The sequence below is a fragment of the Mobula hypostoma genome, unplaced genomic scaffold, assembly GCF_963921235.1.
Source record: "Mobula hypostoma unplaced genomic scaffold, sMobHyp1.1 scaffold_36, whole genome shotgun sequence".
Lineage (NCBI taxonomy): Eukaryota > Metazoa > Chordata > Chondrichthyes > Myliobatiformes > Myliobatidae > Mobula > Mobula hypostoma.
Window position 1 is genome coordinate 5732093 of NW_026948187.1, and position 6494 is coordinate 5738586.

Genomic DNA, 6494 nt, shown 5'->3' on the forward strand with positions numbered 1-6494 from the left:
TGAGAGCGTGAGGGAGAGGGAGGCTGGGCGGGAAGAGAGCGCGGGGAGGTGAAGCGAGAGGCGAGGGAGGAAGGTGAGGAGGGGAAGGGGAGGAGGGGGAGGAGGAGGAGGAGGAGGAGGAGGAGGAGTGGAGGAGGGGGAGGAGGAGGAGGAGGAGGAGGGGGAGGAGGAGGGGGAGGAGGGGGAGGAGGGGGAGGAGGAGGAGGGGGAGGAGGGGGAGGAGGAGAGGGAGGAGGGGGAGGAGGAGGAGGAGGAGAGGGAGGAGGAGGGGGATGAGGGGGATTGTGAATGGGAGAGGGAGCCGGGGAGGGTTCCATGCTGACCCTCACCTGGCTGGACGCCGTCCTCGGCCGGGATCGTGCCGTCCGCCGTTTCCGAGCCTTGGCAGAGAGGGCACAGGAGACCCACAGTCAGAGACAGGGCAGGAGGGGAGGGAGCCACCCCTGCGTCCCCCACCCTCACCACCCGACCCCTTTCCATCCCTCTGTTTCAGAACCTACCCCTCCTCCTCCTCAGGGAGGGAGCCCCGAGAGTGGGGAGAATGAGGGAAGATTTCCTAGTCTGTGTTGTCCACCCCGACCCCTTATCACGATCGGTTCCATCCCCCTCCCCCAGAATAATTCCATAACCACCCACTCCCCTCCCCCGGGATCCAACCTCCTTCATCGTCCCTCCGAACCACATCCTCCCCTCCTCAATCCGCTACCCTCTGTCAACCTCTCACTCCATCCAAATTCCTCCTCTCCTGCCCTCCTCTGATCCCTAACCCTCCACCCCACCATCTGCAGCCCTCGAAGAAATCGAGCGCCCTCCCGTCCCTACTTCCAACTCCCTACCCTCCATATCCCCTCCCTCCCCTGCCCCCACACTCATTCCTCCCTCACATGAAATAAAACCTCCTCACCCTCACTCCCTGTCCTGGACTCCTCAGGAACTCCTGGAAAAGATGATCACAAACACAGTCTTCAGCTGAATTAAAAAGGGAGGGTAACAGGGATGTCTGTAGGGGAGGGAGGGAGGGAGGGTGGAGGGTCACAGGGATGTCTGTAGGGCAGGGAGAGAGGGTGGAGTGTCACAGGGATGTCTGTAGGGAAGGGAGGGAGGGTGGAGGGTCACAGGGATGTCTGTAGGGGAGGGAGGGAGGGTGGAGGGACACAGGGATGTCTGGAGGGAAGGGAGGGAGGGAGGAGGGTCACAGGGATGTCTGTAGGGGAGGGACGGAGGGTGGAGGGTGGAGGGTCACAGGGATGTCTGTAGGGAAGGGAGGGAGGGAGGGAGGAGGGTCACAGGGATGTCTGTAGGGAAGGGAGGGAGGGAGGGAGGGTGGAGGGTCACAGGGATGTCTGTAGGGAAGGGAGGGAGGGAGGGAGGGAGGGTGGAGGGTCACAGGGATGTCTGTTGGGAAGGGAGGGAGGGAGGGTGGAGGGTCACAGGGATGTCTGTAGGGGAGGGAGGGAGGGAGGGAGGGAGGGAGGGAGGAAGGGTGGAGGGTCACAGGGAAGTCTGTTGAGGAGGGAGGGAGGGTGGAGGGTCACAGGGATGTCTGTAGGGGAGGGAGGGAGGGAGGGAGGGTGGAGGGTCACAGGGATGTCTGTAGGGGAGGGAGGGAGGGAGGAAGGGTGGAGGGTCACAGGGAAGTCTGTAGGGAAGGGAGGGAGGGAGGAAGGGTGGAGGGTCACAGGGATGTCTGTAGGGGAGGGAGGGAGGGTGGAGGGTCACAGGGATGTCTGTAGGGGAGGGAGGGAGGGAGGGAGGGTGGAGGGTCACAGGGATGTCTGTAGGGGAGGGAGGGAGGGAGGAAGGGTGGAGGGTCACAGGGATGTCTGTAGGGGAGGGAGGGAGGGAGGAAGGGTGGAGGGTCACAGGGATGTCTGTAGGGGAGGGAGGGAGGGTGGAGGGTCACAGGGATGTCTGTAGGGGAGGGAGGGAGGGTGGATGGTCACAGGGATGTCTGTAGGGGAGCGAGGGAGGGAGGGAGGAGTGTCACAGGGATGTCTGTAGGGAAGGGAGGGAGGGAGGGTGGAGGGTCACAGGGATGTCTGTAGGGGAGGGAGGGAGGGTGGAGGGTCACAGGGATGTCTGTAGGGGAGGGAGGGAGGGAGGGAGGGAGGGTGGAGGGTAACAGGGATGTCTGTAGGGGAGGGAGGGAGGGAGGAAGGGTGGGGGGTCACAGGGAAGTCTGTCGAGGAGGGAGGGAGGGAGGGTGGAGGGTCACAGGGATGTGTGCAGGGGAGGGAGGGTGGAAGGGTGGAGGGTCACAGGGATGTCTGTAGGGGAGGGAGGGAGGGTGGAGGGTCACAGGGATGTCTGTTGAGGGAGGGAGGGTGGGAGGGAGGGAGGGTGCAGGGTCACAGGGATGTCTGTTGAGGGAGGGAGGGAGGGAGGGTGGAGGGTCACAGGGATGTCTGTTGAGGAGGGAGTGACGGAGGGTGGAGAGGGTGAGGGGGTTGGAGGTGAGGGAGGGGGAGGGAGGGTGGAGGGTCACAGGGATGTCTGTTGAGGGAGGGAGGGAGGGAGGGTGGAGGGTCACAGGGATGTCTGTTGAGGGAGGGAGCGAGGGAGGGTGGAGGGTCACAGGGATGTCTGTTGAGGGAGGGAGTGAGGGAGGGTGGAGGGTCACAGGGATGTCGGTAGGGGAGTAAGGGAGGGAGGGAGAAGGGGTGAGGGTGAGAGGGTGAGGGTGTGGGGGAGGATGACGGAGAGGGAGAGGGGGAGGGGGAGGGTGAGGGAGAGGGGTAGAGAGGGCAAGGTGGGCCAGGAGGGAGGAGGGAGAGGCAGGGAGGCGAGAGCGTGAGGGCGAGGGAGGCTGGGCGGGAAGAGAGTGCGGGGAGGTGAAGCGAGAGGCGAGGGAGGAAGGGGAGGAGGGGGAGGACGGCGAGGAGGGGGATGAGGGGGATTGTGAATGGGAGAGGGAGCCGGGGAGGGTTCCATGCTGACCCTCACCTGGCTGGACGCCGTCCTCGGCCGGGATCGTGCCGTCCGCCGTTTCCGAGCCTTGGCAGAGAGGGCACAGGAGACCCACAGTCAGAGACAGGGCAGGAGGGGAGGGAGCCACCCCTGCGTCCCCCACCCTCACCACCCGACCCCTTTCCATCCCTCTGTTTCAGAACCTACCCCTCCTCCTCCTCAGGGAGGGAGCCCCGAGAGTGGGGAGAATGAGGGAAGATTTCCTAGTCTGTGTTGTCCACCCCGACCCCTTATCATGATCGGTTCCATCCCCCTCCCCCAGAATAATTCCATAACCACCCACTCCCTCCCCCGGGATCCAACCTCCTTCATCGTCCCTCCGAACCACATCCTCCCCTCCTCAATCCACTACCCTCTGTCAACCTCCCACTCCATCCAAATTCCTCCTCTCCTGCCCTCCTCTGATCCCTAACCCTCCACCCCACCATCTGCAGCCCTCGAAGGAATCGAGCGCCCTCCCGTCTCAACTTCCAACTCCCTACCATCCATATCCCCTCCCTCCCCCGTCCCCACACTCATTCCTCCCTCACATGAAATAAAACCTCCTCACCCTCACTCCCTGTCCTGGACTCCTCAGGAACTCCTGGAAAAGATGATCAGAAACACAGTCTTCAGCTGAATTAAACAGGGAGGGGTCACAGGGATGTGTGTAGGGGAGGGAGGGAGGGTGGAGGGTCACAGGGATGTCTGTAGGGGAGGGAGGGAGGGTGGAGGGTCACAGGGATGTCTGTAGGGGAGGGAGGGAGGGTGGAGGGTCACAGGGATGTGTGTAGGGGAGGGAGAGAGGGTGGAGGGTCACAGGGATGTGTGTAGGGGAGGGAGAGAGGGTGGAGGGTCACAGGGATGTCTGTAGGGGAGGGAGGGAGGGCGGGAGGGTGGAGGGTCACAGGGATGTCTGTAGGGGAGGGAGGGAGGGTGGAGGGTCACAGGGATGTCTGTAGGGGAGGGAGGGAGGGAGGGTGGAGGGTCACAGGGATGTCTGTAGGGGAGGGAGGGAGGGAGGAGTGTCACAGGGATGTCTGTAGGGGAGGGAGGGCGGGAGGGAGGAGGGTCACAGGGATGTCTGTAGGGGAGGGTGGAGGGTCACAGGGATGTCTGTAGGGGAGGGAGGGAGGGAGGAGTGTCACAGGGATGTCTGTAGGGGAGGGAGGGAGGGAGGGTGGAGGGTCACAGGGATGTCTGTAGGGGAGGGAGAGAGGGTGGAGGGTCACAGGGATGTCTGTAGGGCAGGGAGAGAGGGTGGAGTGTCACAGGGATGTCTGTAGGGAAGGGAGGGAGGGTGGAGGGTCACAGGGATGTCTGTAGGGGAGAGTGGAGGGTCACAGGGATGTCTGTAGGGAAGGGAGGGAGGGTGGAGGGTCACAGGGATGTCTGTAGGGGAGGGAGGGAGGGTGGAGGGTCACAGGAATGTCTGTAGGGGAGGGAGGGAGGGAGGAGGGTCACAGGGATGTCTGTAGGGGAGGGAGGGAGGGTGGAGGGTCACAGGGATGTCTGCAGCGGAGGGAGGAAGGGTGGAGGGTCACAGGGATGTCTGTAGGGGAGGGAGGGAGGGAGGGTGGAGGGTCACAGGGATGTCTGTAGAGGAGGGAGGGAGGGTGGAGGGTCATAGGAATGTCGGTAGGGGAGGGAGGGAGGGTGGAGGGTCACAGGGATTTTTGTTGAGGAGAGTGGGAGGGAGGGTCACAAGGATGTCTGTAGGGGGGAGGGAGGGAGGGAGAAGGGGTGAGGGTGAGAGGGTGAGGGGGAGGATGACGGAGAGGGAGAGGGAAGGGTGAGGGGGAGGGGGGAAGGGTGAGGGGGAGGGGGAGGGGAAGGGGGAGGGAGAGGGGGAGGGGGAGGGGGAAGGGGAGGGGGAGGGGGAGGGGGAGGGTGAGGGTGAGGGGTAGACAGGGCGAGGTGGGCCAGGAGGGAAGAGGGAGAGGCAGGGAGGCGAGAGCGTGAGGGCGAGGGAGGCTGGGCGGGAAGAGAGTGCGGGGAGGTGAAGCGAGAGGCAAGGGAGAAAGGGAAGGAGGGGGAGGAGGGGAAGGAGGAGGAGGAGGGGGAGGACGGCGAGGAGGGGGATGAGGGGGATTGTGAATGGGAGAGGGAGCCGGGGAGGGTTCCATGCTGACCCTCACCTGGCTGGATGCGGTCCTCGGCCGGGATCGTGCCGTCCGCCGTTTCCGAGCCTTGGCAGAGAGGGCACAGGAGACCCACAGTCAGAGACAGGGCAGGAGGGGAGGGAGCCACCCCTGCGTCCCCCACCCTCACCACCCGACCCCTTTCCATCCCTCTGTTTCAGAACCTACCCCTCCTCCTCCTCAGGGAGGGAGCCCCGAGAGTGGGGAGAGTGAGGGAAGATTTCCTAGGTTGTGTTGTCAACCCCGACCCCTTATCATGATCGGTTCCATCCCCCTCTGCCCAGAATAATTCCATAACCATCCACTCCCCTCCCCCGGGATCCAACCTCCTTCATCGTCCCTCCGAACCACATCCTCCCCTCCTCAATCCACTACCCTCTGTCAACCTCCCACTCCATCCAAATTCCTCCTCTCCTGCCCTCCTCTGATCCCTAACCCTCCACCCCACCATCTGAGGCCCTCGAAGAAATCGAGCGCCCTCCCGTCCCTACTTCCAACTCCCGACCCTCCATATCCCCTCCCTCCCCCCTCCCCACACTCATTCCTCCCTCACATGAAAAAAAACCTCCTCACCCTCACTCCCTGTCCTGGACTCCTCAGGAACTCCTGGAAAAGATGATCACAAACACAGTTTTCCGCTGAATTAAAAAGGGAGTGGTCACAGGGATGTCTGTAGGGGTGCGAGGGAGGGACGGAGGGAGGGTGGAGGGTCACAGGGATGTCTGTAGGGGAGGGAGGGAGGGTGGAGTGTCACAGGGATGTCTGTAGGGGAGGGAGGGAGGGTGGAGGGTCACAGGAATGTCTGTAGGGGAGGGAGGGAGGGTGGAGGGTCACAGGGATGTCTGTGGGGAGGGAGGGAGGGAGGGAGGAGGGTCACAGGGATGTCTGTAGGGGAGGGAGGGAGAGAGGGTGGAGGGTCACAGGGATGGCTGTAGGGGAGGGAGGGAGGGTGGAGGGTCACAGGAATGTCTGTAGGGGAGGGAGGGAGGGAGGAGGGTCACAGGGATGTCGGTAGGGGAGGGAGGGAGGGAGGGTGGAGGGTCACAGGGATTTTTGTTGAGGAGAGTGGGAGGGAGGGTCACAAGGATGTCTGTAGGGGGGAGGGAGGGAGGGAGAAGGGGTGAGGGTGAGAGGGTGAGGGGGAGGATGACGGAGAGGGAGAGGGAGAGGGAGAGGGAGAGGGAGAGGGAGAGGGGAGGGTGAGGGGGAGGGTGGAAGGGTGACGGGGAGGGGAAGGGTGAGGGGGAGGGGGATGGTGAGGGGGAGGGGGAAGGGGAGGGGGAGGGGGAAGGGGAGGGGGAGGGGTAGAGGGAGGGGGAGGGGGAAGGGGAGGGGGAAGGGGAGGGGGAGGGGGAGGGGGAGGGGGAGGGGGAGGGGGAGGGGTAGACAGGGCGAGGTGGGCCAGGA